Source organism: Athene noctua, chromosome 12, assembly GCF_965140245.1.
Source record: "Athene noctua chromosome 12, bAthNoc1.hap1.1, whole genome shotgun sequence".
NCBI lineage: Eukaryota > Metazoa > Chordata > Aves > Strigiformes > Strigidae > Athene > Athene noctua.
In genome coordinates, this window is record NC_134048.1 from 17,284,905 (window position 1) to 17,296,004 (window position 11,100).

Sequence of the window (11,100 nt, forward strand, 5' to 3'; positions counted from 1 at the left end):
GTTGTATTCGGTGAAAGTCGGGCAGATACATCCCCAGAAAACATCACATGTCTTCTCACATACTTAAAAATGCAATGAAAATGCAAATGGAGAATAGGAGGCATTGATTTGCTTTCAAACCACAACAATACTTTGACCTTTTTAGAGTAATACAAAATCCTTAAAAACAAGTGTCAGGCTATCTATATATTTATTTTTTAATCGATTTAAAGACTTTTTATGTTTAGAACTAGGGTAAACCACATGAAAAGGAAAACTTTCCATATATAGTTTCATAGCTACCCTTTGTATTATCTACATACACACATATAAGTGCACACATACAGAAGTCCAGAATGTCCTTAATTTATGCTAACAGTTTAACAGGTTATCTCTGAATTGAGCCCTGCTTTTCCTGCCCTCTCTTCTGTGTATAAGTGAGGTCTTGCCTCACAGCTTGTCTGTTTTGTATGAAAATGAAGTGTCTGATGATGAGTCCCTTAAAAGCTTGTCTGCTCTGTATATAAATGCAAGGTTGCCTACCTAAAATCTCCTGATCCTATTTTGTGAAGGTGACTGTTGAACTTTTCAGACGTCAGATATGCACGTAACCTATCTGAAAAAAAGAAAATTGATAGTTATTAAAGTTTGTCAGAACTCTGGGTTCACTGGAAACATTAATGCTTGAAGACTCATTTTCTTTCTGAATTAGGAGGAATATCTGTAATCCTGAAATCTTTTGCTCAGTGAAAAATGTCCAAAATTCCAATAGTTTTTATAAAACAATATCATTTTGTATATATTGAAAAAATTATTCCAAGTTAACACAGTGCCATTGAAAACAGCTATTCCCTGGGTAATATTTTCAGTGCTGGTCTTGTCTTCTTGATTAAATCAGAAACGCTCTGAAAGACTTAGCGTTACTTTTTTCCTGTTCAATCTCTACTCAGTAGTAACTGTACTTAAAACTTATTTTAAAAGGTTAGAAAATATGTAAATGTCATGCTATGTCTGGCTGTATTTCACACTGTAACTTGACATGTTCTTAACAAAGCCTAGTGAGTAATATTTATGACCTGAAAATTATTTTTTTAAATATTAAAACCTTTATTTTGACATTGCCAAAGCAGATCACATTTCGCTTTCAGAAGTTTTCTGGAGGGGAGTAATTTCATTAAAATCAGTAGCATCTCATGAGGGACAAAATCCTCTGGTTTTCATCAGAACATTATTTCCCAAAAGAAAGCTGTTTTAGCCACAGGCTTATAACTAGAGGTGATTCCTACCAAGAATTTAATTATTTTAACTTCTATACAGGCATTTGTAAGCTTACGATGGAGTCACAAATGTCTAGACCAACTAGTTCACCATGAATTGTCAAAGGAGAAGATCAGGAGCAGACAGAGTTTCCATGCTGCCAGGAAGGTTTTGCAAGAGAATGGCAGAGGAAGACAAAGCAGGTAGAAGCAAATGTCTTCATTGCATTGAAAAATGATTAAATATCACCAGTGTTTGATCCCATGCTGCTCAAGATTCACACAGACATGCAGCAACCCATAGCAACGTGCTCACTAACAATTTGAACTTGAATTCACTGAGGTGTGGGGTTGATGCTATCCACCATAAAGGGGCACTGCCCAGTCAACTCTCAATTCTAGTCCCACTGAAACTAGAAATGGAAACAGCTCTGATGGGCTGCAGCACAGGCTCCATACCTGGGGACCCCTCTTCATCAAGAGTGGGAAAGGGAAATGGGTCTTTACTGCTCTTTGGTGACACTGCAGGTTCATTTGGCCGAGCTGCTTTCAGGTGGTTTTGTGGCTATCTTGAGTGTTCCAGTATAGATTAAAGCACATCTGAACTCAGCAGCAAATCTTTGAAATTAAAGCGGAAAAGTAGAAACAACTTTTTTGCCCAGCTAACTGGGTAAACAGCTGTTCACCAGAATTAACATATGTACTGTTAGAAAATAATGTGGTTTCAAAAGTGCATTCAGCTGTTTGGTTCTTCAGATTTTTCATTCTGCTCTTCAGGAGGTTCTTTCACGTGCTTCCATGATACTTAGCCCTTTGTGCTCCAATTTGGTGTGATGCACATACTTTAGCATACTCCACATAATACCTCTTTGCACTATTCAGATGAGCTTTTTTGACTAAAGGCTATTTAATTTTATGGTCTTTTGGGCCCAGTTTTCATCTTACAGTTGACTTCAGATCTCAGAAGCCTAGCTGCAACAGAACAATACATTAGGTTCTTTTCTACAACAGCATGGCTGTTGCATGAAAGTACATATTTTCCTATTTTCACCATTTTCTTTAATGTGAAGATACAATAAGAGAACACCTCCTGTGGCCTGTATTTTAAAGATGCTGAAAGCAGTTAGAAAAAGCACCCTCTTCACTATAGGTATGTATAAGGTCTGAAGAAAAAGCCTTCAGGTTAACATACAAAATCTGGTAGTGATCTAAAAATTTTCAAAATAGCATACAGCAGATTCAAATGGGCTTTAAAGTACTCCAAGGCTCTTGACATTATTGTAATTGTTGTTGGAGAAAGACATGATGTCTCTCAAAGCAGAATCTACATCACGCTCCCAAAAGGATGGAAGAGAAGACAACATTTCCTTTGGAAACAGACAAAAATGCCTCATGTTCTTCCTCCACTGGGTCGCTCGTATAGCACAGGGCCAAATGCTAAAAAGCATTTTTTTGTAGAACTTTATACTTCCTCTGTATCTCTCTGGGAGAGAGAGACAATCTTGCTTTGAAGGGCTGGGCTATTCATGTCTATAAAGCACTTGAAAATCTCATGGGAAATTTTATAGCAAGGCAAGGGTAGAAGTGCTCAGGAAGATGAGCTTTTTCCCCACTGAGCACAGACTTTTTAACACTGTGAAGCACCATCTGCATTGCATTGTAAAATACTTCTGAAAGAATCACTGGCAAAATGCATAGGCTCTGATTCTCACATCTTGAAGGCAAAATCATGGCCTGTACACTTCATCTGAAAAGTACCTATTTAGCACAGAGACAGTGTGAGCTGCTCACTCACCATAGGAAGTCTCATTTAGGTCTGTGAATAAATGTTTCTCAAAGGGGACCAGAGATGTGCAGGTTACTGCCCTGCATTCTGGTGTGAACCTTTTTCCACCCTGCCAGTAAGGGTGGATCATCTTCTTTTCTATCTGACTATTAGGTATCATTTAATTCTTGTACCTTCACAAATATGAGCAAAATGTCTGTTTTTCCATTAACTTGGAGGCAAATACAGATCTGTCAGCCTGACTGATCATCTTCACTGTTCTAGGGACCCAATAAAACTATTAGGAAATATGAGAGATGCACAAAGTACTACCTGCCATGTCTTCCCTTTCAACTGTGTTTTGTGTTAAATCACTTGCATGTCAGATCCGAGACTTTGATTCAAATGGGTGTTGTGTAAGACCATGCATTTCAAAATATGGTGATTGTCAACCAAAAAGAGAAAGCATAGCATCTTTTGGTGAAATGAAGGACCACTACAGTGATGCTGGAGGATTCTGCAGCTGTGGGACACCCCGAAGTTTTAGAAAACTTACTGATCAATGCTATGGTGATGCAAGGGCAGACAACAAGGCTTAGAGTGAGGAGCCTGGAAACCTTTGGTTCTAACTCTGGAACTCTTTTGTGCTTTGAGAAAAAGTCCTGAATGTTTTCTATAGGCCATTTATTAGTGTTAGCAGACTATCCAGTACCAACTCATCATGCCTTATATCCTTCAGGAAAATGGCAAGGTAGATATTTAAGTAGGACATTCTCAGTGCTGGGAAATTATCTGTTATAGTATTTCTCTTCCGTTACTGGTAACATAAGGCTAGGAACCAAGGCTCTGAACAGCCTTTAAGATTTGAAATCTCACGAGTACCAGAGAGACTTGAGCTCCCAGACACCTCATAAATCTGGACCGAGGATACTGTTTCCTTTCTCTTTGGGGATGACTGAATCATTTCAAACAGCAGAAGAGAGAATAATGAATAACAATGTGGGACTAATCGGGTTTATACACAGTGTTATCTTGGAAATAGTAATGCTAAAGAGTAATTCCTCAAATTCTAGTAACAGCTTCCATGCAGAGGAATGCTGGGAAGGGCATACAAGTGCATACTAAAGTAAAGCTGGATGGGGAGCATGTCTGTTGAAAAGGACCTGAGGGTGTTGGTACAAGTCTGAGCATGAGCCAGCTGTGTGTCTGGCAGCAGCAGCAGGCTGTGTTAATAGCAACATCGCCAGCAGACAGACAGAGGTGGTTATCCCCCTCAGATCAGCACTCATTAACCCATATCTAGAATACTGCAGCCCATTCTGGTTCCCCCAGTGTAAGAATGACACTGCAGCAAGTTTAGGAGAGGTCACCGAGATGTTTGAGGCAGGAGCGCTTGCTCTTGAAGAGATGCTGAGAACTGTTCTGGTTTCACCTGGGAACGAGGAGGCTTCAAGGGGCCTCACAGCAGCCTCTGCAGCACCTAGGGGAGATCACCCCATGGTCCACCCTACGGTCTGACTGCAGCAGACCCTGATCTAAGCAGGAGTTTGACAAAAGACCTCCAGAGGTCCCTTCCAGACTGCATTAGCCTATGATCTTGTGATCCTGTTTCTGTACAGATTACTTGCTGCTACTTTATTTTTCTGTCTCCCTTCCTCATCTCGGTCTTTACCTTTATGTATGTTTTTCATCTGGTGTATTCTGTTCATTGCCCTGTCTGAAGTTCATTTTGTCCTTTTTCACTTCCAATCCCCAGTGTTTGTTTATCTTCCTAACAGTTTATTGTTTCAAGGTTGTGAGGTCTTCTCCTCCTCCATTTGATTTCATCCTTTGTCCTGCCAGCCATCATTAAGATTTTCTTGTTTCAAGAAGCATTAATCTCTAGCCAGTGATCTTTAAAGAGAATTGAAAAATAAAGCATCAGACTTTTTAGTTCTGTTTTCCTTACCTAACCTGTTTCTGAAGCCATTTCAGAGTTATTATTACTACCCATTTAAGTACAGCTTGCTGTATTGAGAGAATAACTTGACTCAGATTTGACTAATTTCTCTCTGATGCAGATACTTGTTTTATTAAAGCTATTGTAGAATACGTTCAGATGTTCGTCGATACAAGATATGTTTAGCATTTAGTACAAAGAGAGCAAATCAATGGAGTTCTGGGTCAGCTCAGATCTAATTGTGGATCACATTATCTGTGAGCAGGTAATGAAGGTGTCTTGGCTAGGCAAAATATCTATCAGTCTGGATGCTGAACTGGCCTCCCAGTAAAGAGAAGTGGACTAAGCCAAATTTGTACAGCCACTGTACAATTAGCACTGAGGAAGAATAAAGAAAGATGCATTGCAGCAGCTGTGGCCTCAGTGCCCATGGTATAATGAAATGTCCAAATAGCATTTTTTGGTATCTGAAATGAAGAAGGCACAACCTTCATTCCCTTGTCTGTTTGCAGGGGTCTGTGTGAAAAGCTCCTGAGCCTCACACTCACCTTCAGTTTCAGCAAGGAGAATAAGGCTCCCAAACTGGCAGACTGATCTGTCCTGGTGGAGAGGAACTGACCTAGTAAAGCCACTGAATCCAGAGTGACCGGGTCACAGGGGTGCTCAGGCCACCTAACCCCACACCCCAGTCCTGCATAGGAGAGCTGGTCTCATTGTGCAGGGACTCTTACTTGCTCTGCTCCTCAAGTTTGGAGGGCATGGATGGGTTATTTTACCTTATTTTGCAGTGCTGCCTGAGATCATCTCACTAATGAGTGGGATGTAAAGCACAAAAATGCTTTTCACATGTACACTACAATCTGAAACAAGGTTTTTAATAAGTTAACACAGTTTATTTCGCATGCCTAAGGCCTATTAGGTTATTTGAAAACTGGTAAATTATCCCTCTGGAATGCATCTTTTTCATCACTGTTATGTCTAGAGTTTTCTTTCTCTCTAACCTTGTAGAAGGAGACATTCAAATGAATAGTACCATCCCTTGCTGCATTTAACTAAACCAAGCTATGACTCCTGGGGATAGTCTAATGGGGAAAAGAGCAGGAAGAGAACATCGTCTGCCAGCATATTAATGTTCCAAATTATGCACATCCTTCTTCATAACGATGGTTTCATTAATTCCAAGTCAAATAATATTGATTCTCAATGTGACAAAAAGACAGGTGATCACTGTAATCCAACTTACAAAGCAATCTGAACAGCAGCGGAGGCAGGAGAGAACAGAAACTCTTGACAAGTGTTTTTGCCAAAGAATCACCCTTACGAGCAGAAGAATTATGCTTTCACTAGAGCCAACAAAATTGAAACACACAGAGATAATTTAAACAAGCCTTTTCTGAAATAACAAGAGGAAAAAATGCTGTCTAATTTCAAGTTTCTTAAATTGCATTATTATTATTATTATTATTATTATTATTATGTAAGTAGCTCTGAACAAACTGTTTCATAGAGTATAAACTAACACATCCCTGCATTTCTGGGGAAAGAGTGTATATAGTTTTTCAATAGGAGAAAAATTTTTCAAATTAACTTTATTATTCTTACAGCAAGGCTACCTCCACACCAACTCTTAAAGAAAGAAGTGTTAAGAAAGGGGATGCTCTTAACATTTCTCTTACTGTTAGCTTTATCTATGATATGTGCTATGTAAATTCCATGTGTCCCATTTATCATTTTCATTGTCAGATTCAGTTCTCCTATAAAAAATTATGATTCTACCACCTCCAATAATACAATGTGTCACTGCCCTTCTTGGAATTTGTTAAGACTTGTCACTGTGATCCCCTCTGTCTCATCAGTGCATATGTCTAATACATATACAGGCACTACGCAGGCTATGATATGGATGGATTTTTTTACGGTGCAGAGAAACCCTTACCCAGATCCCAGGATATGGAACAGAAGCCAAATGGATGTGAATTGAAAATGAATATTGATGAGTCATATCAGGGGAAGTAGTTAAGTTTCTTTTGGGTCAGACAATTAAGTGAGCCGAGCTCTCCCAAGGAACATATACACAAGGAGAGGAAGGAACTGCAGTGGAGTATCAATACTGTAATAAGATGCAGAAAGCCATAGAGAGATGCTGAATGATCTGATTCTTTCTGCATAAATTTGAGTCTTGTGGTACCAGATCCCTCCTGATTCAGAGAATCTGACTCATTCTGTACCATTCTTGTGACTTCAATACATTTTCTGCCATGACAAACCTTTCATCTTCCCCTATGTAAATCCAAGTCACTTTGTCACAATGGACACATTCAGTATGACAAGATTTCCTGTATCAGAGGGTTTTTTCAGCTCTTTCTGCTGCTTCCCTGCATGTCAAGCCTGAACTACACCCTTACTTGTCACCCACTGCCTCTTCAAAGCATGAGCACGCACACAAACAAACATCACACAAAACAGTTACTAAAAAGGAAGAACATAATTCCAGCTAATTTCTGGAATCAACACTAACAAAGCAACCCATTGCTGAAAGCCATGTCAACTGGTACACCCACCCTGATAAACAAGAGAGGACTAGGGAGTGATTTTTAGCACTGAACTGTCCTCATTCTCGACTTGGCTGGCACTCTGGCCTTCTTCTCAGCTACCCCAACAGCTTCTCAGCGGTGAAGCCTGCACATGGCTCCCTCTAAAGACTGGTCCTGATGGGAGAAGGATGGATAAGATTGCACAAAATTGGGGTCTAAATTCATCTCAGCTATTTAACAACCTTGCTGTTAAACCTTATTACCCACTTTCCCTCTGCAGATGATAAGAAAAATTAAGATCCTCCATTTCATATCTCTTACCTTATGCTGTGCTTGAGGACAAATCCCCTTCTGGAGGTTTCTCTTTCTGTTATTGACTAATGTAGGAGCCTGAAAAATCTGTGTAGACTCATTTGCTGGTTTTAATCACTAAAGTTAGGCAAAATGAGTTCCAATCTTGAAGTGGCCTCTGTCTGCACTGTCTGTGTAGGTTGCCAGCTGTTCCAAGCAGTGAGGTGTCCTCCTTGGTATTTTGTACCGTAGTCATAAAATCCACTTCTTGTATGTGTTGATTGCTATCCTGGGGACTTCAGATATTATGCACAGCCATGGAAAAGCTGTCTGCAAAAAGCCTAGATAATTGCAAAATGACTTAAAATAAGGCATGGAAAGGCTACTGCAGATCCAGCTTTTATTATAGCGCAGCTCACTCCTCCAGCCTGGAGGGAGAGAAAATACACAAAATGTATCTATGCATTTGATGGCATCTTTAATGTTATACTGAACATACTTAGAAAAACAAGGACTCACATTCTAGCTACTGTAGTGAATCAAACAAACCTTTCAAAGGAAAAAAAAAAAAAAAGGCAAATCCATGATCTATAACTATAGCTCAGTAATTTATAAGGAATGAGGGTATATTTTTCTACCAATGTGTTAACATATTCAGTGTAGTATGGCCAAATATTTCTGCTTACCAGCTCTGTGCCCACTTATTTGCATCCTCTTCTTTGCATCCCTATGGAACAGAGATACTTGGTACTGACAAGTTCTCAAAGGATTAGAACAGTGAGTTTGAACCTGCAATTCAAAAAGCAGTATGGCTCCATGGCCAGCTCTGGAAGGCTCCATGAAAGGAGTAAGGAAAGCAGACTCAAACAGGCTGGATAGCAGTCCCCTCACACAGAATTTCAAAAGGATTTTACACCTACCTTCAGCATGTATAAATTGGAGAGAGGGTGAAACCACTGAAACAACAGAAAATGATGGCTGCAAATGGAAATTAGAAATCAGAAATTAAAGGGCAGGTTGCAATTGTTGAAGATAAAAATTAGTGCACGTTTGCCAAAAATTATGGCAAACCTAATACTTCTTCCAGCCCTTCCAAAGAAGTAGGTTATCTTTCTAAAATTATGTGTACAGTAAGCATTACAGCACTTTCTTGCAAACACTGAGCAACATGCCATGCAGGGTTGCTCAGAGATGTCAGCTCCAGTCCCGGATGCCACGTGGACATACCAGGGTAGTATTGTTTCTCAGCTAATCAACAGAATGAGTTAGCGTGGCACACCATGGCATTAGCACAGCTATGTTACTTCCAGTTCCGCAGAAAGACCATATGAAGCTGGATGAGAAACGTCCTTGTCTCACCACATAGATACAAATATCCTTAAAAGCTTGTTTTGCATGAATAAAATTCTACACTCTGAGAAGAGCAAGTATTCAGAGCAGACCATCATAATGGCCCATAGTTATTCAAAGTACATCCCTCTGTAAGCATGACCAGTGGAGGATTACTCTGGATTACATCCACTGTTCCGTCTCTTGATGAATGTGTCCAATTTTCCCTAAAATATAAATTATTCACCATTTATGGACATATAGTCGCTAATGGGTGTCCTTACAAGGGCCTTAGGAAACATGAAGGCACTTGAATTTACCTCTTTTCAAATGTACACTTTGCTGCTTTCAGTGGAACACAGGAATGTGCTGTAGCACATTATGTTGGCTAAGGGAGAGATTCCACAATGGAAGTGTGCTACAAGACATAACCACTAGCATAAGGCATAGTCAGTGCCTAAGGAGATAATGCCACACTCTGACTAGTAGTGACACTTAGTGTGCCAAAAATCCTTGTCTGAGTTAATTTTGCCATATAATACACTACAGTAACACACATTACATAGTGTATATTAATGTAAATATTACATTATTTACATTACTATTAGATAAAACTGCACAATTCTAAGGCCAGCATGCAGGACACCATCTCTCTTTGAGTGTATTACAGCAAGCACCAATGAAGTGTGCTTTATAATGAAAAATACCAAAAGCTTTAATATTACTTTTAAAAGGAACATCTGTTTTTATTTTCTGTCTCAGTTGAAAAAATAAAATCTTTCCAGTCATATAGAGCTAGAGCTAGTCTTTGGTTAGATACACTCTCCTATCGTTACTGAGACAGGTATGATAAAGAACACCGAATAAAGGTTTTAGAAATGAAATGAAATATATTTTCCACTCTCCTTGTCCTCTCCATCTGCCACTTAATCGTGGTCATAGCGACATGGTTCCAGGAGTGACCTGCTAGATAAATAGACCAGTTTTTCTTCTGTGATTCTATTCTTACAGTTTGTCAGCACCTGAGCCCAGCAGGATCAGAAAGGATGGAGGAGGGAGAAAAGTGGAAGTGGACACAGGTGGGCCTGGCACATCCACGCTTTCAAGTGACCTGATGTGTTTCTACAGCTTTCCTCTCACTCATAGAGATTGTGATGGATAGGGCTGCCCTGTTGGCTTTTTGGTAAATAACTCAATCCCTTTTGGTTAACTTTTCTGTAAGATTGAGTTCAAGCTGAGCAGACCTCACATTTCTTTTTCAGTTTCTTTGCAGAGGTTAATGTGTGAGAAGAAAAATGCAGACCAATTTGGTAGCTACTTCAGAAGTGTTTACTCACCTCAGTTATGATGCAGCATAGAGAGTAGTGGGACTTACTGGAGAGCAAAGAAATGTAAAGAAATGAAATACTGTTGAGAGGTTAAAGAGAATAAACCCCCTGAAAGATAAGCAGAGGTAAAGTAAGTGTTTAGTCCTGCACAGATTCTCAAATACCTGTCTCCTACTGTGCTCTGAAACAGTCGATCCTGTCTTGAGCAGGCACCCAACTGATGATTCCTCTGTTCCCACTTCTTAGACCAACAGTAGATCAAAATCAAATTCACTTTCTCTCAGCATTGTTAAAATGAAAGGGATCTCTTTAAGATGAGTCCTTAAAGAAGGAAGAAATAGGTCAAAAGAGCACGCCTGTATCTCACCAATCCAATAAAACCTCCATCTGCTGACTGAAATACCTCTGTGTGATGCTAAAATAAATGAGTAGGGTCTTTCTGATGGAGCATTCATGTGTGAGAAAACTCCAGCAGGTCCAAAAGTCATCACAAAAGATATGCTTCTGTCTTTTAGTATAATTGTTGTGGTACCTTCCATGACTCCAACATTTTAAATTAAGAGTAATCCTCAGGCTCCACACATTGAATATGCCTCTGTGGGACCAAACCTTGGTTTTTTACCTCTTGCTGTTATTTTTGGAGGCAGTCTGTGCTTATTACAGGTTTGGGTTTTTTTTT